At 36.8% G+C, this 16,661-nt stretch overlaps 1 long non-coding RNA gene across 1 annotated transcript; it reads left to right on the forward strand.

The window, feature by feature from the left end:
* The first annotated feature begins 1,752 nt into the window (after positions 1-1,752).
* Positions 1,753-5,362, forward strand: LOC136254667 (uncharacterized). Its single transcript, XR_010700655.1, has 4 exons — positions 1,753-4,005; positions 4,066-4,102; positions 4,879-5,007; positions 5,066-5,362. It is a non-coding gene; the product is annotated as an uncharacterized lncRNA (long non-coding RNA).
* Positions 5,363-16,661: the final 11,299 nt, after the last annotated feature.

The following is a 16,661-nucleotide window of genomic DNA, read 5'->3' on the forward strand; positions in this document are numbered from 1 at the left end:
TTAAACCACTTTCTTCAGAGACTTGACCACCATGTCATTAACACAACTTACAATCTCCTTCGTGAGAAGTAGCTATATGGCTATAAGTCTGAATTAATGTAGTTCGCTCACCTCTAACATACTTGTCACCAATCTTTGTCCCACACAGGTGTTACTGATTGGTTTATCCACCACTGTCATCTGATGGTGGTGGGGTTGGTAGTTGTACAAGGACTCTGTCTGCTGTGGGAAAACCTAACCAAAATTGTAGGCTGGGACTTAAATTGGGAAGTTATATGTATTAATATTAGATGGATTGGTGAATACTTTTGAATGGCAAAAGGGGATTTTTCAGACTTTTGACATAGCTTGGGTGTATCAGGCATCACTTAGTATACAGGGAGGCAGATCCTATTAGAATCCTTGCACTATCACATCCCGACTAGTCAGGATGGAGATGCTGAATCATGGGCAGGTGCACACCTGCTACCTTGTATTCAGCCGTGCCTATACATACTCACACTTAACTCTGACACAGGATACTGTTTAGGCATATAGGGAAAGTATTAGCACTGACAGGCTCCTGCCAGACTGCATTAAGACTGGTAAATTTTTTTTTTTTGGTAGGGTATACGCTGACAGTGAATACTTTTGCTGGCACATAGAGGGTAGCATTAACACTGACAGGCTCCTGCCAGACTGTACATAACATTGGTAGCACTGCTTCTGTGACTTTGGGTAGCATTTAATTTAGCACTAACAAGCTATTGCCAAAATTCACATCACGCATGCACTTATGTGAATATTTCCGACTCGCATGACACCTGCAGCGAATAGTAACTACACATGATGATAGGGTTAAAGTACACATTCCTATGAAACCTACAGTGAATCAAAATAATGGATACACAAATTCTTATGGAGTTAATTAGCTAAAGGTATTATCAAGAGTAAATAATAGAGAAGAGAGTATCCAACTGCCATATACCATATCAAAAATGATCCTGTTAAGTCTTTCTGCATATTTCAGTAAAATTTAGGGTATTATAGAAGTGTTCATATCTAGTAATCATCACCTTCAACACTTACACACACAATACAAAGCCTGTGTGCACACCACTTGTTAATAGACTAATTTAACACCTTCTTTGAAAATGTTTTAACAAGCAGAGTGGACTTTACAGGATCATTTTTGATGTGGTATATAGCAGTTGGATACTCTCTTCTCTATTATTTACTCTTGGTATTATATAGTGTTTTCTTTTTGTAGTTTTTTTTTTTTTTCCAATTTTAATGTGACCCCATTGCTGCTACAGCTGCATGCACATGTCTACAGTTATTCTTGCATGAGCTGTGGTTATTGCTCACTGAACACACTAGGTAACGCCAACCAGTCCTCCCATTTTATGTGCTCTTCTTACTACACACATTGGGTTGCTTGCTCAAAGCCTTGACCGGGTGTCGATTCCTCAGGCATTGTAATTAACTTGCTTGTTTCCTGCAATAACAAACTATACATATAAATACACAACCACATGTATATATAAAGAACACATCAGATATAAGGTACGCTAGTATGCGATTGTGGTTTTGTAAACTGGGGGCCCTTTTGGTGAAAGATAGAGTAACCATTGTACAAACCAATGGGATGGGAGAGAGGGATTCTTCCTTTTGTCCTCTGTCTGTGGCATGATGGCTCACCCTTAACAACTAACAAGTCACGCTGTTCATGCTAGGAGGAACGTGTTGAACACTGCGCATGTGCAAATTCCAGTTAATGCTCACTAACATTTCTAACCAATGCATGCATGATTAATAGCTCCTACATTAACTTGGTTTAAATGTGCATGTAAACCTCATTTAATGTAGTTCGCTCACCTCTAACATACTTGTCACCAATCTTTGTCCCACACAGGTGTTACTGATTGGTTTATCCACCACCGTCATCTGATGGTGGTGGGGTTGGTAGTTGTACAAGGACTCTGTCTGCCGTGGGAAACGTAACCAAAATTGTAGGCTGGGACTTAAATTGGGAAGTTATATATATATTGATGGGTTGGTGAATGCTTTTGAATGGCAAAAGGGGATTTTTCAGACTTTTGACATAGCTTGGGTGTATCAGGCCATAGAAAGGCATGGGAAATGACTTTCCACCCAAGCAGGAACCTGGGTTATACTACTACCTATACAAGCCAGAGTAAACATCTTTAACTGACTTTTCACGTATACAAGCAGCATTATATAGAGCACCCACAACATAATATAGATGTACACGCATGTATCCCATATGTGCATGCATGTACACGTCTGCAATATGAGTATCTTCATACATGCTCTAAGCACTTACAAGTTGCAGGGTGGATTAAGTGTAATAATACTGTGGTAGTACCAGGAGCAGGGTTGATATCAGGATACAATTGGAATAGACCTCCCATCAGTACCAGCTGCAGTTTAGCCAGGATGCACCATTAATGCTTCTGATGAAGCAGTGCAAAATTTGAAGATACAGTGAGTATGTGTTGTGGCCAAACACATGACTGGTTAACTATGGGTTTGAACAAGGTGGTCCTAGTGTACTAATTTTGATTACTAAGGAAAAGGAAGCCAATTAGATAGATAGCCTCAGTGATGTATGAAAACATAGTTGAAAGGTAGCCAGCATGCTACTTAAGTATGTCAGCAGGCAGTCTTCTTCCATACAGTAGTTGAAGGGAAAGCTGGCGGTGGTGATTGACTATCTAGTTTGTGGGGTGACTGTGGTAATGATTACATCTACATCCTATTGATATAGCATCATTAGAAGGTTGTGGTGCTAATCATTAAATTATTTTACTGACAGTGTGCACGATAAGAACAGCTGTTGCATGACTAATCAATGAAGCGAGGGATAATAACGAATCAAACGTTCATTTTTATTTTTTGATTGGAGGTTCTCATGGTCTTGGTTTCAATTGAAGATGTATAGGTCTGCAAGTGTAAAGGGGAGTCATTAGTAAAATGAAGATTGTTACGTGTATAGCAGAGAATATACCCTTGTTGTAAATCTTAGGTAAATGGTTCCTTTTCGCTCACTAAAATTTCTAACCAATGCGTGCATAATTAATAGCTCCTACATTAACTTGGTTTAAATGTGCATGTAAACCTCATCTGCATGAAGTGCCAACTTGTCATAGAATTTACAGAACCAATCTACCCTTAACTCACTGCATTGTTCAAAGTAACGGATCATCTGACTTCTTACATTTGCCACACAGCCACCACTTGCACTGAATAAGGTCCCTCACATTATTGGTGTACCTGTCACATATGTGGTCAGTAGCTGCACCATCATCCTCAAGTGTTTGTTCATTTTATTTTTATGCTGCGGAGGGGTACAGTATTATGCTCAAGGTACATTTCATGCTATACATTGTAACTGGCCCAATTAGAGCCACTGAAATATTTGATTCTGATAAGGTGAGCCTTGATGAGGAAAACACAAATGTCCAAGAGGAACAATGTATCAACTAATCTGTGTCCCTCAATTGTTACTTGTCATATTTTGTTCAGCCAGTTGACACATTGTGCATAATAATACTGTGTAGCTCACAAATACAAGAAAACTAGTAATTTCATTTTAATTTGTGATGTAGCTTTGTGATGTAGCTAGCCAATTGAGAATACTACAGTAAGGCAGATATTGAGCACCTGAATGTATCTGTGCATGTTACTCCTTGAAACAAGCAACTAAAAGTGGCTCAAAGATTACAATCATAGGTTTTGTAAGCTAAGTATTGCATTTTAAAATATAGAGTATAAAAATTCAGGTGTGCAGATATTACAGCATCACTGTATAAATTTTCATTTTGATACTTATGTAGATTAAATTCACAGTGATTATATTTACTACTCAATAATACTATGTGAAATTTAGGAATGTATTTCCATTGTAAATATGAGTGACATTGTGACAAAGCAATACTTTTGTAGTTCTTAGCATATGTTAGAAGATCAGCAGAAATCAGTTCCTACTCTCGCACTATATCTGTGAGTAAACCCATCTACTGTACTATACTTTGATATGTGACTACCTGTTTTATTGTATAGCCAAAATTTCTTAATTTGTCAAAGAAAGATTCTGCAAGTAAGTAATCCCTACTGTTTTAATAAACATCATGACAATAATTTCAATGGCTGAAGCTGTTTAGTTCTATACTCTGGTCTTATTTGTTTAATAAGTATTTTTAATATTTTCTTAATTTAGTTTTGTGCAGCTTTCATGGTCATCTTAGTGGGTACATAAGTAAGGGAAGAGCCTCACTATTGTTTAAATAGATCTAACAATAATTATGTAGTATAATTATACTGTAGCACATTTTATGTACTGGGCTTCAATTCACTAGAGTAGTACAGTTTACTATTGCCTTGCTCATACTACATAAAACTATGCATTGGTGCTTGCTGTTAATTCTAATAAAGCACCACAATCCTTTATTGCATTCATAAAGACAAATATGATTCTGCCTTTAAATTAATATTGGAACCAATTATTCAAATTTTGCAGACTGAATTATGAATGGGCCATTGGTCTTGAAATAAAGTGTTGGGATCAGTGGTTCATTGATGTCCCAGTTTGGGTGGTGTTTTAACAACTGGTATAAATAAAGATCAAGTTTGCTGATTTAAATTAATATAGGCTTGTTTTGGTACATAGTTTTACTGTGTAATGCATAAACTTGACAGTGTCCTACATGAAAATACCCACAGGGTACTGTTTCATGAATTATATAGACACTATGGTCTTAAGTTATGTAGACATGGTAGTGTACATTATTTAAAGCTATATGATAATTGTATTTTTATCAAGTGGCATACATTTATAACATTAATTTTATTTTATATAATTGTGCATGACTACAGGAAAAGAACATCGCCAAGTTGATACAACAAACCAGTTAAATGCACCAAATGCCGCTGATGGAAATATTTCTACCCATGAACAAAATTTTTCTCTTTCTTCACCAATGACTCCTCCCAATACTCACAACTGTAAGTACAGTACAGTTCATGTAAATGTAATTATTGTTTTGATCATGTGTAAGTATAGATGATGGTATTGCTGAAGCTGCTGATTCTAGCTTTAATGAAGTTTCTTCTACTAAAAGGAATTCACAAACCTTGCAGCACAAGGAAGAAGAATACGTTGATGCTATACAAGAAACAGATGTTTAACTGCATTTCTGTATACTTAAAGTGTGTTGCACGTATCAAAAATGACTGTGTAGCAGAATTTTCTTAAATTACTTTTGTAGCATGCAACTATTAGTTTTCTGTCCACATTATCTTAGACACTATATGTACTAATCAGAGTTCTTTGTGCATGTATGGTACCTAAGCTATACATAATTGACTTTATACATACAGTACAAACCATCCACTCTTCTTTTTCAGCACTGCACAATTCCTGATTGCCCACCAGCTGAAGGCTTGAGTAGTGCCAACATTGTGTTGAGGTGATAGATAATGATCATATGCTTACTTTGAGCATACATACGTCCTAACCACATCTGTTTGCTTACCATGATTACCTCATCCATTTCATAAATCAACTTGGTTTAAATTGTACCAATGTAAACCTCTTTTACATGTATAATTATATTGCTGACTGATTTTGCTGCCACAAGACATGAGACTGTTATGCTTATAAGTTGAGCTTACAGCTCTTACAAAATCTCCCTAAAAACTATCCATACTGTATTTCTCAATATCATACCACAAACTCTTGTCAACAATATTGCTTTATTAAGTTGTCATATAGGAATCTGGATGTCAACTAGAGCTGGACGATATAACAGTATTGTTAGTAATCTGTGATATTTAAGTATACTGGTTTTGATACCGCCTGTTTTTTTTTTAATACCGTCATACTGTCTGGGCATTATGGCCTGCCTGTGGGCTTGTTTCATCCCATATTTAGAAGGTAACCAGACATGTGACAATGTTTGTAGGCAGGTGCTGAGGGAGTGTATAAACAGTGGAATGGACTACTGGAATGGTGGAATGGAATTTTTTAAAGTTCAATATCATTTTTTACATCCAAATAAGTACAACTCCTCCCCTTATGTAAGCAAATAAATAGGATTCCCCTTGAAGTCAGCATAATTTTCCTCACCACAACACTTGTATGACTTATAACTCAATACTTTATTACTTGTGTGAAACTAACTGGTTCAGTTCAGTGTGCAACATGGCATTGCCATGATGAACTTTGGCTTAAATTTTGTTTTCTGACATAATTGTGGAAAAGGCTCATTGTAAATGCTTACAAGATCGCATTTCACTTTTCCCAATAATTTTCGCTTAGGTTCCTAGGTTAGTGGTAAACACCTCGTACAGGCTCTGCATTCTGTGTTCGCCCTCCAGTGCCTAACTGGTAGAGTTGATAATAAATGAACACTTTATTGTACAGTGAATGTGCTTTTACAATGCATTCATGTAATCAGCTAGCTAGCTAACTTTTTATCATTTGGGGGAACAAGGGTTAAGTCCGGAGTCTTCTTAGTATTCCCAATAAACTGCTATTGTGCATGTTCATAACTGACTTTACAGTACATTACATTAGTAAACTTTGTCTATGGTGAAGTGAATTATGCTAAATAAGCTGACTTCAAGGGAAATTCTATTTATTTGCTTACATAAGGGGAGGAGTTGTACTTATTTGGATGTAAAAAATGATATTGAACTTTAAAAAATTCCATTCCACCATTCCAGTATTCCACCATTCCAGTATTCCATTCCACTGTTTATACACTCCCAGGTGCTGATGTAGTCAGCTAACCAAACTATGTAAACAAGTTTGTGGTAATTTGTACCTGAGGTTTGCTGAGCTACCATGGGTACTTGGTGCTTTTGTTAAGGTAAATGGCAGTTACTTTAATATCAATGGCTTTTACATTTATACTGTGGTATTTAGTAATACCGTGATACTTTTTATGGAAGGTATACCATTTGCTATTTTTCAATACCACTCAGCACTAGTGTCAACATGACAAACTCTAATAGAACACTCAGTAACTGTTATAGAGCAGGCAGGTACTATATTCAATGTGACAGCCAGTGTTGGGCAAGTTACTTTTTAAAAGTAACGAGTTACATATTACATATTACTTGCAACTGAACTATTTAGTTACAGTTACATATTACCCATAAAATAAAGTAACTATAATAATATTACATATTATATTACTTTGTGTCCGCAGCCTTAAGCTGTCACGTGTGAAACTACCACGTGACATGATTGCGTTGTTGGACAATGTGCAAATCTTGGTTATAAGTAAGAAGCTGGTGAATAAGCTTCATTCAGTAGGCTTCGTTACTTCGTTGTGGCTAGGCGTTACTCAGAGGATAACCAACGAAAATAGTAACTTCGTTACTTGTAGTAATAATATTACGTAATATTAGACTCGTTACAGTAACTATATTACTTAGGTAACGTGTTACATTTGTAAGTAAAGTAACTTACGTTATATATTACGTTTTTATAGCGTATTTCGTTATATTACTTAGGTACCACAAAAGTAATAATATTATGTAACGCGTTACTCACAACACTGGTGACAGCTTTGTTATATAGAATATTAAAGACATAAGGCCACACCAAGTCAAACCTTAGTTTCTGGTCACCCGCCCGCATGGTAAACCTGGAACCCTAGTTTATGAGGACTATTATTAATATTACAGGTGCTTAAGTGCATGTGACCCAGCAAGACACTTATTTTTTACTGCAAAAGATCGAGATACTCTAATAGAGCAGTCAGAGATTCCAATAGAGCAGTCACACTACTCTTAACTCTAATATTAGGTATATATGCCACACTAATAAAAAATGTTTCTAACTATAGCTAGTTTTGTTCTCGATTATATAGCTGTTCAGATTATAACTGTTACTAATGCTTCTGTAACCAAAGTAATTTCAGTAGCATTAACTACTAGCCCATGCAGATGGGCCATAGCTTTAACTTTATAATTCAAATGTAGTCCTCTAATGATTAGTCTAGTAACTTCAAATTCCTTATCACTGAACACTGCAGGGGTATGGAAAGCCAGCAACATTCGGTGAGCTTAAACTTAAACTTTTCCATGACTAAAATTAGATTGGCAAGTAGAAACCCTTATAGTTTAAACATTCCCAGATGATCACTAAAAAACACTAGTCTGGAGCACTCAATGACTCAAAACTTTGACAGTTACTTTTCTCAAGGTTTGCTGAATAGAAGGCTGGAAACACATAGCTAGTGGGCTAAGACTTCACATTTGAATGAAAAGAATTTCTGATGTGAAAATAGAAGTTAAATTTCATTTTGGATCATGATCATTTGAACAACTTAGCTATAAGTCATAGCAAGAGTTCATAATATATAGAGAGAGAGATTATGAACTCTTGGTCATAGTAATACTTTCCTGACATAGCTAATGAGACATTTATTTCACTTGGAAAGCATAAGTAGCTACATGAGCAAAACATTTCCTATAGTATATTCTAAATAAATAAATAAATAAACTTAAATGCTATACATCAGTGTATAGCTAGCCATGATCCATCAACAACTTTCCTAGTGCATTTTTTTGCCGAAGCACAACTACTTATGTTGTTGGTTAAGTTTGACTAAAAACAAAATCAACATGAATTTGCTAAATTGAGTAAATAATAATACCATACAGTATATTGTCACAGTAGAGTCTATAGTCCTGAAGTCCTGATCATCCGCCCGCCCGCATCCATTTGTAGGCTTGGGAGTGACCAGAAACTAAGGTATGACTTGGAGTGGCCTAAATAACAGTTGTTATAATACTCTATCTGTATCTTCACTTTTAAACATACCATAATTCCCTTGTTTTCATGCACAAAATTTGCATGATAATTTTTTTGTGCAAAAATATTTTTGTATGATTTATGTGGATGACTGCTCTATTAGAGTAGTTCGATCTTGCATAAAGATTTTTGTGTAAGAAATTCTCTTACAAATTTTGCACACAAAAACTATTATACAACAAAAGAAAATTATAGTATTTTGCAAACTTGGTCGAATGTATATAATATGGACAACAAATACCAAGCAGAATAATAATTTGAGCACTGCACATAGTGAAAACTAGTCTCGTCCTCGCAGACCCATTCTCCGGGGTGGTGCTTGTCGATTAGAGATTATAAGTGCCCCCTCCGAAAGGGTCTGGTGAAATGCCCATACCATTTTTGTCCGAGAAATCGCCAACTCTGGCGAGTGATAATTGGTGTTTAATACTTACAAAAGATTTTACAAAAGGTGATGATTAAACAGTATTTATTATTTTATGACTGCGCAGTACAGACTTTACAAAAGCAAAGCCACAAGGAAATTATTCAAACATCACACTAATTTAGGGCTGGGCGGTTTCTCGGTATTATAGTAATACCGCGGTATTGCAATGAAACGATATCTGTATCGCGTAGATTTCGGTGAAACGATGATATCACGATATCAATATTATTACGATTTTTAGTGTTTGTGACAGCTTATTAAGCCCTTAAGGTTGTTATAATGCACCTCAAATAATCACGTGATACTACTGCAAACAAGGACCTAGTACTAGCTAGTCAATTTTTTTTTACAAAGATCGAGATACTCTAATAGAACAGTCAGCTAGGATCGAGATACCCTAATAAAGCAGTCAGCTACTCTAATATAGCAGTCATCTTTAATAACCGCGATAAATAGTAATATCGTGATATATTTCTGCACGATATATCGTGAAGCGAAACTCCAATACCGCCCAGCCCTACACTAATTCATATACAAGATCTAATTTTTATAGTAACAGAGTTATCAATGACTGGAATTCATTACCCCTGTAGGAAACAGACATATATGTGTATGTATATTTAGGTAGTATGAGGTGTTTTATGTATGTAGTTAGGTCATAAGTAATTCCTATTAATGCCTTGTACAGATCGCGTGATTGGGATTCTAATTAGTGTTACTATACCACACAACCCCAATCTATTGTTGATTCTCCCTCTGTCAATGATTTTAAAACACTGCTGGACAGACACTACAGTAATTGCTTATTTGATTTTGTATAGTAATTAGAATAGCTAAGTACATAATTTGTTTATTATTATTGTTATTATCTACTTTACCAGTTAGGCACTGGAGGGTGTACACAGAAGGCAGAGCCTGTTCGAGGTGTTTGCCCATAGCCTAAGATCCTAAGCGAAAATCTTTGAGCTAAATATCCTAAAGTGAAACGGGACAAATAGACTACCTAGAAGGGGTGAAAAAAAGCCAACCCCATCGTGACTTGATCCGCAGGCCACCCAGATTCCGGCCAAGCGCCACGCTCGGAGCCAACTTTGGGGAGGCCACCTAAGTAGGGAAATGTTGTTGTTATTATCTACTTTACCAGTTAGGCACTGGAGGGTGTACACAGAAGGCAGAGCCTGTTCGAGGTGTTTGCCCATAGCCGAGGAGCCTAAGCGAAAATCATTGAGCTAAAAATTTATGGATGTACTGAGGCATAAAAGCCTTTATCATTAAAATACAAATACAAAGCTTACCTCAAATCGTCACCTCTTGTGTAGTTATTAAACACCAATTATCACTCGCCTGAGTTGGCGATTTCTCGGACAAAAATGGTATGGGAATTTCACCAGACCCTATCGGAGGGGGCGCTTATAATCTCTAATCGATAAGCGCCACCCCGGAGAATGGGTCTGCGAGGATGAGACTACGTGAAAATTGTGAAGTTAACTATGAATGTATATACCTATTACCTACAATTGTGTCTCGGAACTTGAAAGGCTATAACTAGGGATGCGGCAATTATGCCGGCATAATTTCGGGCATAGCTAATAGGCATGTGTGGGAATCAGGAATTATGCTAGCATTTTGAGGTTATTATAAAGCTTTAACAGTAGCAGATTGCATAATTCCGTTAAAACGATCGAGATACTCTAATAGAGTAGTCAGAAACTCTAATAGAGCAGTCACTGAATCAAGTGTGTCGTGCGGCCCAAGAATCCGGTGCGCCACACCGTGAGTATGTTGACAGGAAGAAAGAAAACGTCATTTTCACACCTTTGTATCTCGGTGATCCCTTATCCGATTGGAACCAAATTTGCTACAGAGCTGCCCGCCAGCCAGGGGAGTCTACATTCCACATTTGAAGGAAATCGCTCCACCCATTTCCGAGATACAAGCTGTCCAAAATTTCGTTTTTTCTTCGTGTTTTCGCACACTTGCAAAAATTGCTATAAAACACAAATGCGTACTCCGATCGCTTTGAAATTTGGCACACAGAAACGGGGTCCAAAGGCGAATCCTAGCATCAAATGTGGTGCAAATCCGATGAATGGTTCAAAAGTTATGACCGATTAGTCGCGTAAAACAAGATCGATTTGTCGTCACGCCTACAGGGTAAACCGCTTCATGGAATGAGTTGGAAATTGCTACGTAGATGGAGTAACCATCGTAGGAGTGCCTTTTGGTGGTTTGAAAGGAATCGAGATAAAGACCACGGAGATATGACACAAAACCCAACCTGTGTCACAATTACGCGATCGATTTTTATGAATTAAATAGTATTAGTTTTCACGCCTACTAGGCAAACCGCTTAGACCAATGAGCTGAAAATCGGTGTATAGCTGGAATAATCTTCATAGAAAGTCCTTGCAGTAGTATAGAAGAATTGGATTACAAACCACTGAGTTATGATTCGAAAGCCAACTCCGTGTAGCAAAATTAATGCGAGATCGAGATACTCTAATAGAACAGTCACCCTAATAGAGCATTCAGCTAATTTATTTACTCCATTATAGAATTCTATTACATTACAAGTTATTCTGTAGGGAGTTCAGCTGCAAACAGTTAATCTTATAGACAGTTCAGCAAGAAGCAAGCCCCCCCTGTGGAGAGTTAAGCTACAAATATATCACTTTAGAGATTCAGAACATCGCAAGTCACACTGAAGAGAGTTCAGCTATAAACAAGTCATGCACCCTGTAGAGAGTTCACCTACAATTAAGTCACTCTCTAGAGAATTCAGCTACACACAAGTCACTGTGGAGAGAGTTCAGCTACAAACAAATTACCCTGCAGAGAGATCAGCTACAAACAAAACACTTTGCAGGGAGTTCAGCTACAAACAAATCAACCTTTAGAGCGATCAGCAACAAACAAATCAACTTGTAGAGAGATCAGCAAGAAACAAATCAACCTGCAGAGAGATCAGCTACAAACAAATCAGCTTGTAGAGAGATAAGTTACACACAAAACAACCTGTAGAGAGATAAGGCCACTCCAAATAAATTCTCTGTTTCCTGTCCTGGACTCAGGCATATTTGTATGCAGGCGGGCGGTCCATTTCCATTATTTCATTATAAGATTGGCTAGCTTTTCAAGCCATTATTTGCCAATAAGGCTGCATAAAAGGCTGCATAAAAGCATGCTTGAGCTTGTTCCTTCCTTTGTAAGTTGCAAAAATAACTCAAACGTGAAATTTGTGCTGACTTGATAGCACTGCTGACACTGTTTCAAGACCGCTTTTACTGAGCCTATCAGTATGCAAGAATAACCGGAAAATAATGGAAGAATACGGAATAATGGAACATTTAGAGCTGGCAGTAACCAGATGCGGGCGGTGGACGGGAAACAGAGAATTTATTTGGAGTGGCCTAAGCTAGACACAAATCACCCTGTAGAGACAAAAAATCACCCTGTAGAGACATCAGCCAGAAACAGGACACAATGTAAGGAGTTCAGCTACAAGTAAATCACCCTGTAGAGAGTTCAGCTAAAACAAATCAACCAGCAGAGAGATCAGCTACAAACAAATCACCTTATAGTGAGTTCAGCTACAAACAAATTACCCTGTAGAGAGATCGGCTACAAACACATCAACCTGCAGAGAGATCAGCTACACACAAATCAACTTGTAGAGAGATCAGCTACAAACAAATCGCCCTGTAGAGAGATCAGATAGAAACTAGACACAATGTAAGGAGTTCAACTTCAAGCAAATCACCCTGTAGAACGATCAGCTAGAAACAAATCAACCTGCAGAGAGATCAGCTACAAACAAATCAACCTGTAGAGAGTTCAGCTAAAACAAATCAACCTGCAGAGAGATCAGCTACAAACAAATCACCTTATAGAGAGTTCAGCTACAAACAAATTATCCTGTAGAGAGATCAGCTACAAACAAATCACCCTGTAGAGAGTTCAGCTACAAACAAATTATCCTGTAGAGAGATCAGCTACAAACAAATCACCCTGTAGAGAGTTCAGCTACAAACAAATCAACCTGCAGAGAGATCAGCTACAAACAAATCACCTTATACAGAGGTTGGCTACAAACAAATCACCCTGTAGAGAGATCAGCTAGTCGCTAGAAGCTAGACACAATGTAAGGGGATCAGCTACAAGCAAATCATCCTTTACTGAGTTCAGCTACAAACAAATCAACCTGCAGTGAGATCACCTACAAAAAAGCACCTTGTACAGACTTCAGTTACAAACAAAGTACCCTGTAGGGAAATCAGCTAGAAGAATTCACCTTGTAGAGAGTTCAGCAACAAAGAAACCACCATGTAGAGTGTTCAGCTGCAAACAAATCAGCCTGTAGAAAATTCAGTTACAAACAAATCGCCCAGTAGAAAGATCAGCTAGAAGAAGTTACCTTGTAGAGAGTTCAGCCACAAAGAAACCATTCTGTAAAGAGTTCAGCTGCAAACAAATCACCTGTACAGAATTCAGCTACAAACAATCACCCTGTAGAGAGATCAGCTAGAAGAAGTTACCTTGTAGACAGTTCAGCTACAAACAATTCACCCTTAACAGAGATCAGTTAGAAGAAGTTTCCTTGTAGAGAGTTCAGCTACAAAGAAATCATTCTGTAAAGAGCTCAGCTGCAAAAAAATCACCTGTACAGAATTCAGCTACAAACAAATGACCCTGTAGAGAGATCAGCTAGAAGAAGTTACCTTGTAGATAGTTCAGCTACAAATTAACAAATCACCCTGTTAAGAGATCAGCTAGAAGAAGAGTTACTTTGTAGATAGACTAAGATAGTTCTGCTGCAAACAATTCACTCTGTAGAGAGATCAGCTAGAAGAAGTCACCTTGTAGAGTGTTAAGTTACAAAGAAACCACCATGCAGAGAGTTCTGTAATAAATAAATGTATTATATATATAATTTGTACATTTACTGATAAATTCAGAAATATTTAAAGTATTTAACATCTACTTCATCTTTTCTTCTTCCTGTGGAAAAGAAAAAAGATAGGTTAAAAAAGCCCCAAAGGTGGCCTTAGGCCGGCTTTGGTGTATACAAATACATAAAGAAATGAAATCTAATCCAAAACAGCCAAGCTGTAAAAAAAGTGTGCGGCCCTCAAAAAGGCTATGGTGAAAAAGATGTGAAATCCAACGTGGCGGCCAAGAAATGGCTGTGATGGTAGGTTAATGGTAAAAATTTTAATAACAACAATTCAGGTGAATTTTGTGCCAAGACCAAGCGGCACCAAATTCATCTGAATTGTCATTATTAAAATTTTTACCATTAACCTACCATCACAGCCATTTCTTGGCCGCCACATTGGATTTCACATCTTTTTTCACCATAGCCTTTTTGAGGGCCGCACACTTTTTTACATCTTGGCTGTTTTGGATTAGATAATATTTACTCTAATAAAGCAGTCACATTGACATTAAATACTCTAATACAGCAACCAGCTAAAGAATTGAAGACTATTTGAAGCTTAAACATCAATGAAAATGGTCTGATACAACAATAAACTGGAATTATTAGCCAATTATGGTGGCATAATTTTGGGAATAATGGGTAATTCTCAAAAGCATAATAGGTGATTTTTTGAGCATTACTCAAAAGCATAATGTTCAATTTTTTGAGCATAATAGCCTCATTCCTAGCTATAACTTAGTTATAGAAACCTGAATCTCTCCATCTATCATAAAGACAATGTTGGTGCAAGGCTCCGGCTTATTATGCCCAAAATTTTACCTATTATGCTTTTGAGCATTGCTCAATAATTAAGCCTAAGATTATACCCTAGAACTGACTGTTTTATTAGAGTATATCAGCCTTTCCTGACTGCTGTATTAGAGTAAGTGACTGCTCTATTAGAGTATCTCAAACTTATTTCTGTAAAGTGTGAATAGCCAACAAAGAAATGGTTTAATAAGTTATATTACATGTTTTTAAACATGAAATGCACTAATAATACTATTGGCAGTGAATATTTGCTTTCTTTCAAGTGCACGTATTGCACATTTTAATTAAATTTTCAAATATCGTCCCTATTATGCTGGCATTATGCTTGAGGCTTTTGGTCACCTATTATGCTTTAAATTATGCCGGAATACTCGGCAGGTGCCTAGTTGGTGCACATACACTGTGAAAAAGGTGGGATATAATATGGTATTTCCAGTGGCTTATTGAATACAAATAAGCCTTAATATAAACCCTGTATTATATTCATGTTATAGTCTAGTATAATGCATACTATACTATTACATATATGGTTTCAGTTTATTTACCACATTACCTGAAATAGTTTATATCAAATATAATACCCACACTATACCATCACATATATGGTTTCAGTATGTTTAACACATTAACTGAAGCCTTACATGAGATTGTTAGTATAATACAGGTTATATCAAGCTTTTTTGTATTCAATAAGCCACTGGAAATACCATCTTATATCCCTCTTTTTTCACAGTGATAACCAACCAAATATCAAGGCAACAGTTTTTTTCTATCTAAAGAAATCAAAGTCGGTAAATTGGATGTGTGTGAGACAAATCCGGTCACAATTATGGGGAATAGAAAAATCCATAAATTTATATTACTGAAATTAAAGTGTTTCCACAAATTACATTCCCACAAACACCATGACAGTAAAGAAAATTACCTGTAGGTGTAACCAGGCTTTCAAGGGGTTACTATATTACCAGTAGCAAGAGTCTAGGGACACACCCTGTTACTGAGAAAACTTGAACATTTGAATGGTCTACAACTCACAAATTGCTGTTTGAATTAATGTGATACGCTGTAGTTAACTCCTATATATTAGATCCCACTGGAACACAGCTGCATAGCTAGTGGGCCTACACATACAGACAAGAATACATTGACAAAAATGGTAAATAATTGAAGCATCGGTTAAATAAATACATGGATATTTATATCAATGTTCTACTTGGCTGTTGTATTAAAGTATAGTTGACTGCTCCTCATTTGTGGGCCTTTCCTTAGGAGAAAGACATGGATCATATAAGCCCAAAATTAAGGAATTTCCCAAAATCTTCACCTATTACGCTCTTTAGTGTTCCCATTATGCTTGCTTTACGCTCCTAGGAGGTTAACAACAACTCTTACTGTAATCTTGGAACATTTCAATCAGTGAATGCTCTATTAGAGTACCTCACTACAAAGTGATTTCTCTATTAGAGAGGAATGCTACTTGAGTGCTCTATTGCAGCTTAAATTTTAACCGATTGCTCTATTAGGGAGTATCAATCTATTTTCAAAGTATTTGGCTTCATATTTTACCAAACATGCTGGAATAGCACTCCAGCATATCATATGTTGTTATGTTGGCATAAATTTTTGTGCTGTACTGCATATCATTGCTCACTCAA

Source organism: Dysidea avara, chromosome 4, assembly GCF_963678975.1.
Source record: "Dysidea avara chromosome 4, odDysAvar1.4, whole genome shotgun sequence".
Taxonomy (NCBI): Eukaryota; Metazoa; Porifera; class Demospongiae; order Dictyoceratida; family Dysideidae; genus Dysidea; species Dysidea avara.